Source organism: Panulirus ornatus, chromosome 42, assembly GCF_036320965.1.
Source record: "Panulirus ornatus isolate Po-2019 chromosome 42, ASM3632096v1, whole genome shotgun sequence".
Classification (NCBI taxonomy): Eukaryota; Metazoa; Arthropoda; class Malacostraca; order Decapoda; family Palinuridae; genus Panulirus; species Panulirus ornatus.
Window position 1 is genome coordinate 18910443 of NC_092265.1, and position 21692 is coordinate 18932134.

General features: G+C 45.2%; 1 protein-coding gene across 1 annotated transcript in view; it reads left to right on the forward strand.

The window, feature by feature from the left end:
* LOC139761954 (importin-11-like) overlaps positions 1-21692 on the forward strand; it is a 127961-nt gene that overhangs the window by 78411 nt on the left and 27858 nt on the right. The window lies entirely within an intron of this gene.

Genomic DNA, 21692 nt, shown 5'->3' on the forward strand with positions numbered 1-21692 from the left:
TTTTAAGAATACTCAGGAATTGGATTGAGTGAAAGCATTTTGTGCATGGAAGTGGTATGAATAGAGAGTGATCTCAGCTGTTGAATCAAAGTAATGTGTCAGATGAAAGAGGAAGAAGAAGTTTGATGAGTGTAGAAGTCCATTTTTCATCTACACACACAGGAGGTGTGGGTTGAGAATGTGTGTGTGATATTGCATTGGTTGAAGATGTTTGTAAGTGATGATGTAGAAACTGCATGTAGTAATAACAGAAAAAATATTCTCAGAAAAAATACAATTATTCATCCATAGTCTGAGACCTAGTCTTGTTGTTTAGACTGTAGATTTCAATATTCCAAAATTTCAGAGTGCACCAGTATTTACTTGCAAGAATTTGAGGAAAATGCTTGAGATGAAAAAGAAGGATTTGAATGAGGCATTTATGAATCTGGAGGAAGCATATGATAGGGTCGATGAAAATGTCTGTGAAAGGTTTTATAAGTACATGATGTGGTGTAAAGCTATTAAAGCAGTAAGGAGGTTTTATCAAGACTTTAAAGAGTGTGTACGAGGTTTTTGGTCTATGGCAGTTGTATGTGATGTCACCATGGCTTTTTGATTTGTTCATGGATGGCGTGGTGAGGGAGATAAATGCAAGGGTCTTGGAGAGATGGCTGAGTATGCAGTTTTTAGGGAGTGAGGGGGGGCCTGGGAAGTGAGTTGGTTATTGTTTATTGATGGCACAACACTGGTGGCAGAATTGAGTGAGAAACTGCTGAAGTTGGTGACTCATTGTGGGAGAATGTATGAAAGGAGAAAAGTAAGGGTAGATGTAAGTTAAAAGCAAGTTTTTTTTGGTTTAGTAGGACAGAGGGACAAGTTGGTTGGGATGTGAATTTGAATGAAGAAAATTTGGATAAAGGGTAATGTTTCAGATACTTGGGAGTGGACATGACTGCAGTTGGAACCATGGAAGCAAAAGTGTATCACCCGGTGGTTGATGGTAGGAAGGTTCTGGGAACATAGAGGAATGTGTGGCAGAAGTCATTGTCTGGGAGGGCAAAAGTGGGTGTGTTTGAAGGCATAGTAGTCACAGTGAGTGTTATGGTTGCAAGGTATAGGCTGTAGAGGGGTCTGTGTGGAGGAGGGTGGATGTGTTGGAAATGAAATGTTTGAGGACGATATGTGATGTGAGGTGGTTTGATTGAATAAGTAATAGAAAGGTTAGAGAGTGCATTTATGAGGGCATGGTTGAGAGCTGAAGAGGATGCATTGCAGTGGTTTGGACATAGTAGAGAATGATTGAGGAGAGATTGACAAAGTGGCTGTATGTGTCAGATGTGGAGTAGACAAGAAGAAAGGGGAGACCAAATTGGATATGGAAGGATGGTGTGTAAAATGTTTTGAGTGATCAGGGCCTTAGCATGCAGTAGGATCAAAGCTGTGCACAGGATAGAGTGAATTGCATTAGTATGTTATAACTGGGCTGAATTGGGCATATGAAGCAGCTGGGGAAAACCATGGAATGGTCTGTGGGGCCTGGTTGTGGATAGGGGGCTGTGTTTACTGTGCACTGCACAACACCTTAAGAGTGGATGTGTGCAAATGCAGCCTTTCTTTATTTGTTCCTAGCACTGCCTTGCTAAAGTCAGTTTCCCAAATAGAATATTAATCCATTCAGTGTGGCAGGCTTAAAACCTGAGCTTACCCAGTATGGCATTCTTCAAAAAAAAAAAAAGCTATATTATCCTTAAGCATTACTAATACATTTCTTTTGTGATATTTGTGCAGTTGGGACCCAGAAATCTTGCAAATATCAATTGCATGAAATTTGTTTCATTGGTTCTCAATGTAGATACTGGGTTAATGGCTGGAGGCCCCGTGATAATGTACCAGATATTGCCTTAATTTTTATTTATTTATTTTATTATACTTTGTCGCTGTCTCCTGCGTTTGCGAGGTAGCGCAAGGAAACAGACGAAAGAAATGGCCCAACCCCCCCATACACATGTATATACATACGTCCACACACGCAAATATACATACCTACACAGCTTTCCATGGTTTACCCCAGACGCTTCACATGCCTTGATTCAATCCACTGACAGCACGTCAACCCCGGTATACCACATCGCTCCAATTCACTCTATTCCTTGCCCTCCTTTCACCCTCCTGCATGTTCAGGCCCCGATCACACAAAATCTTTTTCACTCCATCTTTCCACCTCCAATTTGGTCTCCCACTTCTCCTCGTTCCCTCTACCTCAGACACATATATCCTCTTTGTCAATCTTTCCTCTCTCATTCTCTCCATGTGACCAAACTATTTCAAAACACCCTCTTCTGCTCTCTCAACCACGCTCTTTTTATTTCCACACATCTCTCTTACCCTTACGTTACTAACTCGATCAAACCACCTCACACCACATATTGTCCTCAAACATCTCATTTCCAGCACATCCATCCTCCTGCGCCCAACTCTATCCATAGCCCACGCCTCGCAACCATACAACATTGTTGGAACCACTATTCCTTCAAACATACCCATTTTTGCTTTCCGAGATAATGTTCTCGACTTCCACACATTCTTCAAGGCCCCCAGAATTTTCGCCCCCTCCCCCACCCTATGATCCACTTCCGCTTTCATGGTTCCATCCGCTGCCAGATCCACTCCCAGATATCTAAAACACTTCACTTCCTCCAGTTTTTCTCCATTCAAACTCACCTCCCAATTGACTTGACCCTCAACCCTACTGTACCTAATAACCTTGCTCTTATTCACATTTACTCTTAACTTTCTTCTTCCACACACTTTACCAAACTCAGTCACCAGCTTCTGCAGTTTCTCACATGAATCAGCCACCAGCGCTGTATCATCAGCGAACAACAACTGACTCACTTCCCAAGCTCTCTCATCCCCAACAGACTTCATATTTGCCCCTCTTTCCAAAACTCTTGCATTTACCTCCCTAACAACCCCATCCATAAACAAATTAAACAACCATGGAGACATCACACACCCCTGCCGTAAACCTACATTCACTGAGAACCAATCACTTTCCTCTCTTCCTACACGTACACATGCCTTACATCCTCGATAAAAACTTTTCACTGCTTCTAACAACTTTCCTCCCACACCATATATTCTTAATACCTTCCACAGAGCATCTCTATCAACCCTATCATATGCCTTCTCCAGATCCATAAATCCATAAAGGTCTCCTTAAACTCCAAAAAAAAAAGATTGAGAAATCGTAAACATATACGTATTTTTTTTACTTTGAGACAAGCATATTTAATGAGCCATTCGCGGTTTCGCCTTAAGTTGGCTTGTACTTACACATGCATGGCTTAATCTTTGAGACAAGCATATTTAAAGAGCATTCTTTATAGAACATTCTTTGAAGGTATGGTTTCCATATCTGACTATTTTAAGGGTAACACACATCTTAGAATGGTATTCAACAAGTAATTATTTTCTTGTTGGCATCGAAGCAACATTCAGTAATAGTTCCAGAGATCTTGGTTTGATCATAAAAGCCAGTTAGAGAGAGCATTTTTTGTAATGGTATGATCAGATATAATAAATGTTATTCTAGCCTTGAATGAAGGATATAATCTTCCTAGTGGATGCATGTCCATTTAACATGAAGGAGCAGATTCATTCATTCATGATAGCTTTTTTTGATTTATCTGTATGAACATAAATATATATTTTTTTTTTTTTTTTTTTTATACTTTGTCGCTGTCTCCTGCGTTTGCGAGGTAGCGCAAGGAAACAGACGAAAGAAATGGCCCAACCCACCCCCATACACATGTATATACATACGTCCACACACGCAAATATACATACCTACACAGCTTTCCATGGTTTACCCCAGACGCTTCACATGCCTTGATTCAATCCACTGACAGCACGTCAACCCCGGTATACCACATCGCTCCAATTCACTCTATTCCTTGCCCTCCTTTCACCCTCCTGCATGTTCAGACCCCGATCACACAAAATCTTTTTCACTCCATCTTTCCACCTCCAGTTTGGTCTCCCTCTTCTCCTCATTCCCTCCACCTCCGACACATATATCCTCTTGGTCAATCTTTCCTCACTCATTCTCTCCATGTGCCCAAACCACTTCAAAACACCCTCTTCTGCTCTCTCAACCACGCTCTTTTTATTTCCACACATCTCTCTTACCCATACGTTACTCACTCGATCAAACCACCTCACACCACACATTGTCCTCAAACATCTCATTTCCAGCACATCCATCCTCCTGCGTACAACTCTATCCATAGCCCACGCCTCGCAACCATACAACATTGTTGGAACCACTATTCCTTCAAACATACCCATTTTTGCTTTCCGAGATAATGTTCTCGACTTCCACACATTCTTCAAGGCCCCCAGAATTTTCGCCCCCTCCCCCACCCTATGATCCACTTCCGCTTCTATGGTTCCATCCGCTGCCAGATCCACTCCCAGATATCTAAAACACTTCACTTCCTCCAGTTTTTCTCCATTCAAACTCACCTCCCAATTGACTTGACCCTCAACCCTACTGTACCTAATAACCTTGCTCTTATTCACATTTACTCTTAACTTTCTTCTTCCACACACTTTACCAAACTCAGTCACCAGCTTCTGCAGTTTCTCACATGAATCAGCCACCAGCGCTGTATCATCAGCGAACAACAACTGACTCACTTCCCAAGCTCTCTCATCCGCAACAGACTTCATACTTGCCCCTCTTTCCAAAACTCTTGCATTTACCTCCCTAACAACCCCATCCATAAAAAAATGAAACAACCATGGAGACATCACACACCCCTGCCGCAAACCTACATTCACTGAGAACCAATCACTTTCCTCTCTTCCTACACGTACACATGCCTTACATCCTCGATAAAAACTTTTCACTGCTTCTTACAACTTTCCTCCCACACCATATATTCTTAATACCTTCCACAGAGCATCTCTATCAACTCTATCATATGCCTTCTCCAGATCCATAAATGCTACATACAAATCCATTTGCTTTTCTAAGTATTTCTCACATACATTCTTCAAAGCAAACACCTGATCCACACATCCTCTACCACTTCTGAAATCACACTGCTCTTCCCCAATCTGATGCTCTGTACATGCCTTCACCCTCTCAATCAATACCCTCCCATATAATTTACCAGGAATACTCAACAAACTTATACCTCTGTAATTTGAGCACTCACTCTTATCCCCTTTGCCTTTGTACAATGGCACTATGCACGCATTCCGCCAATCCTCAGGCACCTCACCATGAGTCATACATACATTAAATAACCTTACCAACCAGTCAACAATACAGTCACCCCCTTTTTTAATAAATTCCACTGCAATACCATCCAAACCTGCTGCCTTGCCGGCTTTCATCTTCTGCAAAGCTTTCACTACCTCTTCTCTGTTTACCAAATCATTTTCCCTAACCCTCTCACTTTGCACACCACCTCGACTATATATATATAGATATATATTATTTTTTTATTTATTTTGCTTTGTCGCTGTCTCCCGCATAAGCGAGGTAGGGCAAGGAAACAGATGAAAGAATGGCCCAATCCGCCCACATACACATGTATATACATACACATCTACTTATGCAAATATACATACCTATACATCTCAATGTACACATATATATACACACACACAGACATATACATATATACACATGTACATAATTCATACTGTCTGCCTTTATTTGTTCCCATCGCCACCTCGCCACACATGGAATAACAACCCCCTCCCCCCCTCATGTGTGCGAGGTAGCGCTAGGAAAGACACCAAAGGCCCCATTCGTTCACACTCAGTCTCTACCTGTCATGTAATAATGCACCGAAACCACAGCTCCCTTTCCACATCCAGGCCCCACACACTTTCCATGGTTTACCCCAGACGCTTCACATGCCCTGGTTCAATCCATTGACAGCACGTCGACCCTGGTATACCACATCGTTCCAATTCACTCTGTTCCTTGCACGCCTTTCACCCTCCTGCATGTTCAGGCCCCGATCACTCAAAATCTTTTTCTCTCCATCTTTCCACCTCCAGTTTGATCTCCCACTTCTCCTCGTTCCCTCCACCTCTGACACATATATCCTCTTGGTCAATCTTTCCCCGCTCATTCCCTCCATGTGACCAAACCATTTCAAAACACCCTCTTCTGCTCTCTCAACCACACTCTTTTTATTTCCACACATCTCTCTTACCCTTACATTACTTACTCGATCAAACCACCTCACACCACATATTGTCCTCAAACATCTCATTTCCAGCACATCCACCCTCCTGTGCACAACTCTATCCATAGCCCATGCCTCGCAACCATACAACATTGTTAGAACCACTATTCCTTCAAACATAGCCAGTTTTGCTTTCCGAGATAATGTTCTCGACTTCCAAACATTCTTCAAGGCTCCCAGAATTTTCGCCCCTTCCCCCACCCTATGATTCACTTCCGCTTCCATGGTCCCATCCGCTGCCAGATCCACTCCCAGATATCTAAAACACTTTACTTCCTCCAGTTTTTCTCCATTCAAGCTTACCTCCCAGTTGACTTGACCCTCAACCCTACTGTACCTAATAACCTTGCTCTTATTCACATTTACTCTTAACTTTCTTCTTTCACACACTTTACCAAACTCAGTCACCAGCTTCTGCAGTTTCTTACATGAATCAGCCACCAGCGCTGTATCATCAGCAAACAACAACTGACTCACTTCCCAAGCTCTCTCATCCACAACAGACTGCATACTTGCCCCTCTTTCCAAAACTCTTGCATTCACCTCCCTAACAACCCCATCCATAAACAAATTAAACAACCATGGAGACATCACACACCCCCGCCGCAAACCTACATTCACTGAGAACCAATCACTTTCTTCTCTTCCTACACGTACACATGCCTTACATCCTCGATAAAAACTTTTCACTGCTTCTAACAACTTGCCTCCCACACCATATATTCTTAAAACCTTCCACAGAGCATCTCTATCAACTCTATCGTATGCCTTCTCCAGATCCATAAATGCTACATACAAATCCATTTGCTTTTCTAAGTATTTCTCACATACATTCTTCAGAGCAATCACCTGATCCACACATCCTCTACCACTTCTGAAACCACACTGCTCTTCCCCAATCTGATGCTCTGTACACGCCTTCACCCTGTCAATCAATACCCTCCCATATAATTTACCAGGAATACTCAACAAACTTATATCTCTGTAATTTGAGCACTCACTCTTATCCCCTTTGCCTTTGTACAATGGCACTATGCAAGCATCCCGCCAATCCTCGGGCACCTCACCATGAATCATACATATATTGAATAACCTTACCAACCAGTCAGCAATACGGTCACCCCCTTTTTTAATAAATTCCACTACAATACCAACCAAACCTGCTGCTTTGCCGGCTTTCATCTTCCGTAAAGCTTTTACTACCTCTTCTCTATTTACCAAATCATTTTCCCTAACCCTCTCACTTTACACACCACCTCAACCAAAACACCCTATATCTGCCACTTATATCATCAGACACATTCAACAAACATTCAAAATACTCAATCTCCTTCTCACATCACCACTACTTGTTATCACCTCCCCATTAGCCCACTTCACTGAAGTTCCCATTTGCTCCCTTGTCTTACGCACTGTATTTACCTCCTTCCAAAACATCTTTTTATTCTCCCTAAAATTTAATGATACTCTCTCACCCCAACTCTCATTTGCCCTCTTTTTCACCTCTTGCACCTTTCTCTTGACCTCCTGCCTCTTTCTTTTATACCTCTCCCACTCATTTGCATTTTTTCCCTGCAAAAATTGTTCAAATGCCTCTCTCTTCTCTTTCACTAATAATCTTACTTCTTCATCCCACCACTCACTACCTTTTCTAATCAACCCACCTCCCACGCTTCTCATGCCACAAGCATCTTTTGCACAAGCCATCACTGCTTCACTAAATACATCCCATTCCTCCCCCACTCCCCTTACCTCCTTTGTTCTCACCTTTTTCCATTCTGTACTCAGTCTCTCCTGGTACTTCCTCACACAAGTCTCCTTCCCAAGCTCACTTACTCTCACCACTCTCTTCACCCCAACATTTTTCTCTTCTTTTCTGAAAACCCCCACAAATCTTCACCTTCGCCTCCACAAGATAATGATCAGACATCCCTCCAGTTGCACCTCTCAGCACTTTAACATCCAAAATTCTCTCTTTCGTGCGTCTATCGATTAACACGTAATCCAATAACGCTCTCTGGCCATCTCTCCTACTTACATACGTATACTTATGTATATCTTGCTTTTTAAACCAGGTATTCCCAATTACCAGTCCTTTTTCAGCAGATAAATCTACAAGCTCTTCACCATTTCCATTTACAACACTGAACACTCCATGTATACCAATTATTCCCTCAACTGCCACATTACTCACATTTGCATTGAAATCACCCATCACTATAACCCGGTCTTGTGCATCAAAACCACTAACACTCATTCAGCTGCTCCCAAAACACTTGCCTCTCATGATCTTTCTTCTCATGCCCAGGTACATATGCACCAATAATCACCCATCTCTCTCCATCAACTTTCAGTTTTACCCATATCAGTCTAGAATTTACTTTCTTACACTCTATCACATACTCCCACAACTCCTGATTCAGGAGTAGTGCTACTCCTTCCCTTGCTCTTGTCCTCTCACTAACCCCTGACTTTACTCCCAAGACATTCCCAAACCACTCTTCCCCTTTACCCTTTAGCTTCGTTTCACTCAGAGCCAAAACATCCAGGTTCCTTTTCTCAAACATACTACCTATCTCTTCTTTTTTCTCATCTTGGTTACATCCACACACATTTAGACACCCCACTCTGAGCCTTCGAGGAGGATGAGCACTCCTCGCGTGACTCCTTCTTCTGTTTCCCCTTTTAGAAAGTTAAAATACAAGGAGGGGAGGATTTCTGGCCCCCTGCTCCCGTCCCCTTAAGTCGCCTTCTACAACACGTGAGGAATGCGTGGGAAGTATTCTTTCTCCCCTATCCCCAGGGATATATATATATATATATATATATATTTATATGTTTTTTTTTCTTTTTTTTTTTGCTTCTTCGCTGTCTCCCGCGTTTGCGAGGTACGCAAGGAAACAGATGAAAGAAATGGCCCAACCCACCCCCATACACATATACATACATACGTCCACACACGCAAATATACATACCTACACAGCTTTCCATGGTTTACCCCAGACGCTTCACATGCCCTGATTCAATCCACTGACAGCACGTCAACTCCGGTATACCACATCGATCCAATTCACTCTATTCCTTGCCCTCCTTTTACCCTCCTGCATGTTCAGGCCCCGATCACACAAAATCTTTCACTCCATCTATCCACCTCCAATTTGGTCTCCCACTTCTCCTCGTTCCCTCCACCTCCGACACATATATCCTATTGGTCAATCTTTCCTCACTCATTCTCTCCATGTGCCCAAACCATTTCAAAACACCATCTTCTGCTCTCTCAACCACGCTCTTTTTATTTCCACACATCTCTCTTACCCTTACGCTACTTACTCGATCAAAGCACCTCACACCACACATTGTCCTCAAACATCTCATTTCCAGCACATCCATCCTCCTGCGCACAACTCTATCCATAACCCACGCCTCGCAACCATACAACATTGTTAGAACCACTATTCCTTCAAACATACCCATTTCTGCTTTCCGAGATAATGTTCTCGACTTCCACACATTCTTCAAGGCTCCCAGGATTTTCGCCCCCTCCCCCACCCTATGATCCACTTCCGCTTCCATGGTTCCATCTGCTGCCAGTTCCACTCCCAGATATCTAAAACACTTTACTTCCTCCAGTTTTTCTCCATTCAAACATACCTCCCAATTGACTTGACCCTCAACCCTACTGTACCTAATAACCTTGCTCTTATTCACATTTACTCTTAACTTTCTTCTTTCACACACTTTACCAAACTCAGTCACCAGCTTCTGCAGTTTCTCACAAGAATCAGCCACCAGCGCTGTATCATCAGCGAACAACAACTGACTCACTTCCCAAGCTCTCTCATCCCCAACAGACTTCATACCTGCCCCTCTTTCCAAAACTCTTGCATTCACCTCCCTAACAACCCCATTCATAAACAAATTAAACAACCATGGAGACATCACACACCCCTGCCGCAAACCTACATTCACTGAGAACCAATCACTTTCCTCTCTTCCTACACGTACACATGCCTTACATCCTCGATAAAAACTTTTCACTGTTTCTAACAACTTTTCTCCCACACCATATATTCTTAATACCTTCCACAGAGCATCTCTATCAACTCTATCATATGCCTTCTCCAGATCCATAAATGCTACATACAAATCCATTTGCTTTTCTAAGTATTTCTCACATACATTCTTCAAAGCAAACACCTGATCCACACATCCTCTACCACTTCTGAAACCACACTGCTCTTCCTCAATCTGATGCTCTGTACATGCCTTCACCCTCTCAATCAATACCCTCCCATATAATTTACTAGGAATACTCAACAAACTTATACCTCTGTAATTTGAGCACTCACTCTTATCCCCTTTGCCTTTGTACAATGGCACTATGCAAGCATTCCGCCAATCCTCAGGCACCTCACCATGAGTCATACATACATTAAATAACCTTACCAACCAGTCAATAATACAGTCACCCCCTTTTTTAATAAATTCCACTGCAATACCATCCAAACCTGCTGCCTTGCCGGCTTTCATCTTCCGCAAAGCTTTTACTACCTCTTCTCTGTTTACCAAATCATTTTCCCTAACCCTCTCACTTTGCACACCACCTCGACCAAAACACCCTATCTCTGCCACTCTATCATCAAACACATTCAACAAACCTTCAAAATACTCACTCCATCTCCTTCTCACATCACCACTACTTGTTATCACCTCCCCATTTGCGCCCTTCACTGAAGTTCCCATTTGCTCCCTTGTCTTACGCACTTTATTTACCTCCTTCCAGAACATCTTTTTATTCTCCCTAAAATTTAATGATACTCTCTCACCCCAACTCTCATTTGCCCTCTTTTTCACCTCTTGCACCTTTCTCTTGACCTCCTGTCTCTTTCTTTTATACATCTCCCACTCAATTTCATTTTTTCCCAGCAAAAATCGTCCAAATGCCTCTCTCTTCTCTTTCACTAATAATCTTACTTCTTCATCCCACCACTCACTACCCTTTCTGATCAACCCACCTCCCACTCTTCTCATGCCACAAGCACAAGATTTGTATGGGTTTTCAGAAAAGAAGAGTGAATGTTGGGGTGAAGAGGGTGGTGAGAGTAAGTGAGCTTGGGAAGGAGACTTGTGTGAGGAAGTACCAGGAGAGACTGAGTACAGAATGGAAAAAGGTGAGAACAATGGAAGTAAGGGGAGTGGGGGAGGAATGGGATGTACTTAGGGAATCAGTGATGGATTGCACAAAAGATATATATATATATATATATATATATATATATATATATATATATATATATATATATATATACAAGGGAGCAAATGGGAACTTCAGTGAAGGGCGCAAATGGGGAGGTGATAACAAGTAGTGGTGATGTGAGAAGGAGATGGAGTGAGTATTTTGAAGGTTTGTTGAATGTGTTTGATGATAGAATGGCAGATATAGGGTGTTTTGGTCGAGGTGGTGTGCAGAGTGAGAGGGTTAGGGAAAATGATTTGGTAAACAGAGAAGAGGTAGTGAAAGCTTTGCGGAAGATGAAAGCCGGCAAGGCAGCAGGTTTGGATGGTATTGCAGTGGAATTTATTAAAAAAGGGGGTGACTGTATTGTTGACTGGTTGGTAAGGTTATTTATTGTATGTATGACTCATGGTGAGGTGCCTGAGGATTGGCGGAATGCGTGCATAGTGCCATTGTACAAAGGCAAAGGGGATAAGAGTGAGTGCCCAAATTACAGAGGTATAAGTTTGTTGAGTATTCCTGGTAAATTATATGGGAGGGTATTGATTGAGAGGGTGAAGGCATGTACAGAGCATCAGATTGGGGAAGAGCAGTGTGGTTTCAGAAGTGGTAGAGGATATGTGGATCAGGTGTTAGCCTTGAAGAATGTATGTGAGAAATACTTAGAAAAGGAAATGGATTTGTATGTAGCATTTATGGATTTGGAGAAGGCATATGATAGAGTTGATAGAGATGCTCTTTGGAAGGTATTAAGAATGTATGGTGTGGGAGGAAAGTTGTTAGAAGCAGTGAAAAGTTTTTATCGAGGATGTAAGGCATGTGTACGTGTAGGAAGAGAGGAAAGTGATTGGTTCTCAGTGAATGTAGGTTTGCGGCAGGGGTGTGTGATGTCTCCATGGTTGTTTAATTTGTTTATGGATGGGGTTGTTAGGGAGGTAAATGCAAGAGTTTTGGAAAGAGGGGCAAGTATGAATTCTGTTGGGGATGAGAGAGCTTGGGAAGTGAGTCAGTTGTTGTTCGCTGATGATACAGCGCTGGTGGCTGATTCATGTGAGAAACTGCAGAAGTTGGTGACTGAGTTTGGTAAAGTGTGTGGAAGAAGAAAGTTAAGAGTAAATGTGAATAAGAGCAAGGTTATTAGGTACAGTAGGGTTGAGGGTCAAGTCAGTTGGGAGGTGCGTTTGAATGGAGAAAAACTGGAGGAAGTGAAATGTTTTAGTTATCTGGGAGTGGATCTGGCAGCGGATGGAACCATGGAAGCGGAAGTGGATCATAGGGTGGGGGAGGGGGCGAAAATTCTGGGGGCCTTGAAGTATGTGTGGAAGTCGAGAACATTATCTCGGAAAGCAAAAATGGGTATGTTTGAAGGAATAGTAGTTCCAACAATGTTGTATGGTTGCGAGGCGTGGGCTATGGATAGAGTTGTGCGCAGGAGGATGGATGTGCTGGAAATGAGATGTTTGAGGACAATGTGTGGTGTGAGGTGGTTTGATCGAGTGAGTAACGTAAGGGTAAGAGAGATGTGTGGAAATAAAAAGAGCGTGGTTGAGAGAGCAGAAGAGGGTGTTTTGAAGTGGTTTGGGCACATGCAGAGAATGAGTGAGGAAAGATTGACCAAGAGGATATATGTGTCGGAGGTGGAGGGAACGAGGAGAAGAGGGAGACCAAATTGGAGGTGGAAAGATGGAGTGAAAAAGATTTTGTGTGATCGGGGCCTGAACATGCAGGAGGGTGAAAGGAGGGCAAGGAATAGAGTGAATTGGAGCGATGTGGTATACCAGGGTTGACGTGCTGTCAGTGGATTGAATCAAGGCATGTGAAGCGTCTGGGGTAAACCATGGAAAGCTGTGTAGGTATGTATATTTGCGTGTGTGGACATATGTACATACATGTGTATGGGGGGGGTTGGGCCATTTCTTTCGTCTGTTTCCTTGCGCTACCTCGCAAACGCGGGAGACAGCGACAAAGCAAAATAAAAAAAAGATTATATATAAAAAGGCTATATTTGAAGGAATAGTGGTTCCAACAATGTTGTATGGTTGCGAGGGATGGGCTATGGATAGAGTTATGCGCAGGAGGGTGGATGTGCTGGAAACGATATGTTTGAGGACAATGTATGGTGTGAGGTGGTTTGATCGAGTAAGTAATGTAAGGGTAAGAGAGATGTGTGGAAATAAAAAGAGCATGGTTGAGAGAGCAGAAGAGGGTGTTTTGAAATGGTTTGGGCACATGGAGAGAATGAGTGAGGAAAATTGACGAAGAGGATATATGTGTCGGAGGTGGAGGGAACGAGAAGTGGGAGACCAAATTGGAGGTGGAAAGATGGAGTGAAAAAGATTTTGAGTGATCGGGGCCTGAACATGCAGGAGGGTGAAAGGCGTGGAAGGAATAGAGTGAATTGGATCGATGTGGTATACCGGGGTTGACGTGCTGTCAGTGGATTGAATCAGGGCATGTGAAGCGTCTGGGGTAAACCATGGAAAGTTGTGTGGGGCCTGGATGTGGAAAGGGAGCTGTGGTTTTGGGCATTATTGCATGACAGGTAAAGACTGAGTGTGAACGAATGGGGTTTTTGTTGTCTTTTCGTAGCGCTACCTCGCCCAGATGAGGGGGGAGGGGGATGGTATTCCATGTGTGGCGAGGTGGCGATGGGAATGAATAAAGGCAGACAGTGTGAATTGTGTGCATGGGTATATATGTATGTGTCTGTGTGTGTATATATATGTGTACATTGAGATGTATAGGTATGTATATTTGCGTGTGTGGACGTGTATGTATATACATGTGTATGGGGGTGGGTTGGGCCATTTCTTTCGTCTGTTTCCCTGCGCTACCTCGCAAATGCGGGAGACAGCGACAAAGCAAAATAAAATAAAATAGTATATACATATATATATATTTTTTTTTTTTATACTTTGTCGCTGTCTCCCGCGTTTGCGAGGTAGCGCAAGGAAACAGACGAAAGAAATGGCCCAACCCCCCGCCATACACATGTATATACATACGTCCAGACACGCAAATATACATACCTACACAGCTTTCCATGGTTTACCCCAGACGCTTCACATGCCTTGATTCAATCCACTGACAGCACGTCAACCCCGGTATACCACATCGCTCCAATTCACTCTATTCCTTGCCCTCCTTTCACCCTCCTGCATGTTCAGGCCCCGATCACACAAAATCTTCTTCACTCCATCTTTCCACTTCCAATTTGGTCTCCCTCTTCTCCTCGTTCCCTCCACCTCCGACACATATATCCTCTTGGTCAATCTTTCCTCACTCATTCTCTCCATGTGCCCAAACCACTTCAAAACACCCTCTTCTGCTCTCTCAACCACGCTCTTTTTATTTCCACACATCTCTCTTACCCTTACGTTACTCACTCGATCAAACCACCTCACACCACACATTGTCCTCAAACATCTCATTTCCAGCACATCCATCCTCCTGCGCACAACTCTATCCATAGCCCATGCCTCGCAACCATACAACATTGTTGGAACCACTATTCCTTCAAACATACCCATTTTTGCTTTCCGAGATAATGTTCTCGACTTCCACACATTCTTCAAGGCCCCCAGAATTTTCGCCCCCTCTCCCACCCTATGATCCACTTCCGCTTCCATGGTTCCATCCGCTGCCAGATCCACTCCCAGATATCTAAAACACTTCACTTCCTCCAGTTTTTCTCCATTCAAACTCACCTCCCAATTGACTTGACCCTCAACCCTACTGTACCTAATAACCTTGCTCTTATTCACATTTACTCTTAACTTTCTTCTTCCACACACTTTACCAAACTCAGTCACCAGCTTCTGCAGTTTCTCACATGAATCAGCCACCAGCGCTGTATCATCAGCGAACAACAACTGACTCACTTCCCAAGCTCTCTCATCCCCAACAGACTTCATACTTGCCCCTCTTTCCAAAACTCTTGCATTTACCTCCCTAACAACCCCATCCATAAACAAATTAAACAACCATGGAGACATCACAAACCCCTGCCACAAACCTACATTCACTGAGAACCAATCACTTTCCTCTCTTCCCACACGTACACATGCCTTCCATCCTCGATAAAAACTTTTCACTGCTTCTAACAAGTTTCTTCCCACACCATATATTCTTAATACCTTCCACAGAGCATCTCTATCAACTCTCATATGCCTTCTCCAGATCCATAAATGCTACATACAAATCCATTTGCTTTTCTAAGTATTTCTCACATACATTCTTCAAAGCAAACACCTGATCCACACATCCTCTACCACTTCTGAAACCACACTGCTCTTCCCCAATCTGATGCTCTGTACATGCCTTCACCCTCTCAATCAATACCCTCCCATATAATTTACCAGGAATACTCAACAAACTTATACCTCTGTAATTTGAGCACTCACTCTTATCCCCTTTGCCTTTGTACAATGGCACTATGCACGCATTCCGCCAATCCTCAGGCACCTCACCATGAGTCATACATACATTAAATAACCTTACCAACCAGTCAACAATACAGTCACCCCTTTTTTAATAAATTCCACTGCAATACCATCCAAACCTGCTGCCTTGCCGGCTTTCATCTTCCGCAAAGCTTTCACTACCACTTCTCTGTTTACCAAATCATTTTCCCTAACCCTCTCACTTTGCACACCACCTCGACTAAAACACCCTATATCTGCCACTCTATCATCAAACACATTCAACAAACCCTCAAAATACTCACTCCATCTCCTTCTCACATCACCACTACTTGTTATGACCTCCCTATTTGCGCCCTTCACTAAAGTTCCCATTTGCTTCCTTGTCTTACGCACTTTATTTACCTCCTTCCAGAACATCTTTTTATTCTCCCTAAAATTTAATGATATTCTCTCACCCCAACTCTCATTTGCCCTTTTTTTCACCTCTTGCACCTTTCTCTTGACCTCCTGTCTCTTTCTTTTATACATCTCCCACTCAATATATATATATATATATATATATATATATATATATATATATATATATATATATATATATATTTTTTTTTTTTTTTTTTTTACCTTGTCGCTGTCTCCCGCGTTTGCGAGGTAGCGCAAGGAAACAGACGAAAGAAATGGCCCAACCCACCCCCATACACATGTATATACATACGTCCACACACGCAAATATACATACCTACACAGCTTTCCATGGTTTACCCCAGACGCTTCACATGCCTTGATTCAATCCACTGACAGCACGTCAACCCCCATATACCACATCGATCCAATTCACTCTATTCCTTGCCCTCCTTTCACCCTCCTGCATGCTCAGGCCCCGATCACACAAAATCTTTTTCACTCCATCTTTCCACCTCCAATTTGGTCTCCCTCTTCTTGTTCCCTCCACCTCCGACACATATATCCTCTTGGTCAATCTTTCCTCACTCATCCTCTCCATGTGCCCGAACCACTTCAAAACACCCTCTTCTGCTCTCTCAACCACGCTCTTTTTATTTCCACACATCTCTCTTACCCTTACGTTACTCACTCGATCAAACCACCTCACACCACACATTGTCTTCAAACATCTCATTTCCAGCACATCCATCCTCCTGCGCACAACTCTATCCATAGCCCACGCCTCGCAACCATACAACATTGTTGGAACCACTATCCCTTCAAACATACCCATTTTTGCTTTCTGAGATAATGTTCTCGACTTCCACACATTCTTCAAGGCCCCCAGGATTTTCGCCCCCTCCCCCACCCTATGATCCACTTCCGCTTCCATGGTTCCATCCGCTGCTAGATCCACTCCCAGATATCTAAAACACTTCACTTCCTCCAGTTTTTCTCCATTCAAACTCACCTCCCAATTGACTTGACCCTCAACCCTACTGTACCTAATAACCTTGCTCTTATTCACATTTACTCTTAACTTTCTTCTTCCACACACTTTTCCAAACTCAGTCACCAGCTTCTGCAGTTTCTCAGATGAATCAGCCACCAGCGCTGTATCATCAGCGAACAACAACTGACTCACTTCCCAAGCTCTCTCATCCCCAACAGACTTCATACTTGCCCCTCTTTCCAAAACTCTTGCATTTACCTCCCTAACAACCCCATCCATAAACAAATTAAACAACCATGGAGACATCACACACCCCTGCCGCAAACCTACATTCACTGAGAACCAATCACTTTCCTCTCTTCCTACACGTACACATGCCTTACATCCTCGATAAAAACTTTTCACTGCTTCTAACAACTTTCCTCCCACACCATATATTCTTAATACCTTCCACAGAGCATCTCTATCAACTCTATCATATGCCTTCTCCAGATCCATAAATGCTACATACAAATCCATTTGCTTTTCTAAGTATTTCTCACATACATTCTTCAAAGCAAACACCTGATCCACACATCCTCTACCACTACTGAAACCACACTGCTCTTCCCCAATCTGATGCTCTGTACATGCCTTCACCCTCTCAATCAATACCCTCCCATATAATTTACCAGGAATACTCAACAAACTTATACCTCTGTAATTTGAGCACTCACTCTTATCCCCTTTGCCTTTGTACAATGGCACTATGCACGCATTCCGCCAATCCTCAGGCACCTCACCGTGAGTCATACATACATTAAATAACCTTACCAACCAGTCAACAATACAGTCACCCCCTTTTTTAATAAATTCCACTGAAATACCATCCAAACCTGCTGCCTTGCCGGCTTTCATCTTCCGCAAAGCTTTTACTACCTCTTCTCTGTCCACCAAAATCACTTTCCCTAACCCTCTCACTTTGCACACCACCTCGACCAAAACACCCTATATCTGCCACTCTGTCATCAAACACATTCAACAAACCTTCAAAATACTCACTCCATCTCCTTCTCACATCACCACTACTTGTTATCACCTCCCCATTTGCGCCCTTCACTGAAGTTCACATTTGCTCCCTTGTCTTACGCACTTTATTTACCTCCTTCCAGAATATCTTTTTATTCTCCCTAAAATTTAATGATACTCTCTCACCCCAACTCTCATTTGCCCTTTTTTTTTTTTACCTCTTGCACCTTTCTCTTGACCTCCTGTCTCTTTCTTTTATATGTCTCCCACTCAACTGCATTTTTTCCCTGCAAAAATCGTCCAAATGCCTCTCTCTTCTCTTTCACTAATACTCTTACTTCTTTATCCCACCACTCACTACCCTTTCTAATCAACCCACCTCCCACTCATCTCATGCCACATTATATATATATATATATATATTTTTTTTTTTTTTTTTTTTTTTTTATACTTTGTCGCTGTCTCCCGCGTTTGTGAGGTAGCGCAAGGAAAGAGACGAAAGAAATGGCCCAACCCCCCCCATACACATGTATATACATACGTCCACACACGCAAATATACATACCTACACAGCTTTCCATGGTTTACCCCAGACGCTTCACATGCCCTGCTTCAATCCACTGACAGCACGTCAACCCCGGTATACCACATCGCTCCAATTCACTCTATTCCTTGCCCTCCTTTCACCCTCCTGCATGTTCAGGCCCCGATCACACAAAATCTTTTTCACTCCATCTTTCCACCTCCAATTTGGTCTCCCTCTTCTCCTTGTTCCCTCCACCTCCGACACATATATCCTCTTGGTCAATCTTTCCTCACTCATCCTCTCCATGTGCCCAAACCACTTCAAAACACCCTCTTCTGCTCTCTCAACTACGCTCTTTTTATTTCCACACATCTCTCTTACCCTTACGTTACTCACTCGATCAAACCACCTCACATCACACATTGTCCTGAAACATCTCATTTCCAGCACATCCATCCTCCTGCGCACCACTCTATCCATAGCCCACGCCTCGCAACCATACAACATTGTTGGAACCACTATTCCTTCAAACATACCCATTTTTGCTTTCCGAGATAATGTTCTCGACTTCCACACATTCTTCAAGGCTCCCAGGATTTTCGCCCCCTCCCCCACCCTATGATCCACTTCCGCTTCCATGGTTCCATCCGCTGCCAGATCCACTCCCAGATATCTAAAACACTTCACTTCCTCCAGTTTTTCTCCATTCAAACTCACCTCCCAATTGACTTGACCCTCAACCCTACTGTACCTAATAACCTTGCTCTTATTCACATTTACTCTTAACTTTCTTCTTCCACACACTTTTCCAAACTCAGTCACCAGCTTCTGCAGTTTCTCACATGAATCAGCCACCAGCGCTGTATCATCAGCGAACAACAACTGACTCACTTCCCAAGCTCTCTCATCCCCAACAGATTTCATACTTGCCCCTCTTTCCAAAACTCTTGCATTCACCTCCCTAACAACCCCATCCATAAACAAATTAAACAACCATGGAGACATCACACACCCCTGCCGCAAACCTACATTCACTGAGAACCAATCACTTTCCTCTCTTCCTACACGTACACATGCCTTACATCCTCGATAAAAACTTTTCACTGCTTCTAACAACTTTCCTCCCACACCATATATTCTTAATACCTTCCACAGAGCATCTCTATCAACTCTATCGTATGCCTTCTCCAGATCCATAAATGCTACATACAAATCCATTTGCTTTTCTAAGTATTTCTCACATACATTCTTCAGAGCAAACACCTGATCCACACATCCTCTACCACTTCTGAAACCACACTGCTCTTCCCCAATCTGATGCTCTGTACATGCCTTCACCCTCTCAATCAATACTCTCCCATATAATTTACCAGGAATACTCAACAAACTTATACCTCTGTAATTTGAGCACTCACTCTTATCCCCTTTGTCCTTTGTACAAATGCACTATGCACGCATTCCGCCAATCCTCAGCACCTCACCATGATCATACATTACAATTAAATAACTTACCAACCATCAACAATACAGTCGAGTAAAACAACTACAAAACAAAAAAAAACAGTCAAAATAAAAAATCGAGAAACATATAAACAAAAAAAAACAAAACATAACCCCGGATGGCACCAAAAACGTCGCCCCACCCACCCAGACCCACCCCCCTACCTTCCCCCCCGCCCCCCTCCCCCCTCCCGTCCCCACTCCCTCCCCCTCCCCATCCCCCCCCCCCCCCCCTCACCCCCCCCGCCCCCCCCATACCCCCCACCCCCCCCCACCCCCCCCGCCACCCCCCACTCCCCCCCAGCCCCCGCACCCCCCCCCCCCACCACCGCCCCCCCCCCCCCCATACGCCCCTCCCCACCCTACCCCCCCCCCCCCCCCCCCCCCCCCCCCACCCCCCCCCCCCCCCCCCCCCCCCCACCCCCCCCCCCCCCCCCCCCCCCCCCCCCCCCCCCCCCCCCCCCCCCCCCCCCCCCCCCCCCCCCCCCCCCCCCCCCCCCCCCCCCCCCCCCCCCCCCCCCCCCCCCCCCCCCCCCCCCCCCCCCCCCCCCCCCCCCCCCCCCCCCCCCCCCCCCCCCCCCCCCCCCCCCCCCCACCCCCCCCCCCCCCCCCCCCCACCCCCCCCCCCCCCCCCACCCCCCCCCCCCCCCCCCCCCCCCCCCCCCCCCCCCCCCCCCCCCCCCCCCCCCCACCCCCCCCCCCCCCCCCCCCCCCCCCCCCCCCCCCCCCCCCCCCCCCCCCCCCCCCCCCCCCCCCCCCCACCCCCCCCCCCCCCCCCCCCCCCCCCCCCCCCCCCCCCCCCCCCCCCCCCCCCCCCCCCCCCCCCCCCCCTCACCCACCCAACCCCCACCCCCTCCACCCCCCCCAACCACCCCACCAACCCCACACCCCCCCCCCCCCCCTCTCACCGCACCCACCACCCCTCCCACCACCCCCCCCCCCAGGTCCCCCCCCCCCCCAGCTCCCCCTCCCCCACCCCCGACTAACCCACCCCCCAAAGATCCAATTCACAAACCCCTACACTTCAAACATACTGCGAACGACAAACACTCCCCATCCCCCACCCCAACCACTCCCGCCCCCCCCCAAAAAAACCCCACCCCCCCCCGACCACCCACCCCTTCCCTCCCCCTCCCCCCCCCGCCTCCGCCCACCACCACCCCCCCCCCCGCCCCCCCCCGCTACCAAACCCCCCCCCCCCCCTCCAGCCTTACTCGACCCCACCCCCCCAGGCTCACCCAGCTGGAATGCAGTGTAACCATACAAACCCACCCCACTACGAACACCACTACACCACAACCCTCCCCCGCAACAAACCTCTTTCAACTCCCCCCCCCCACATCATACTACA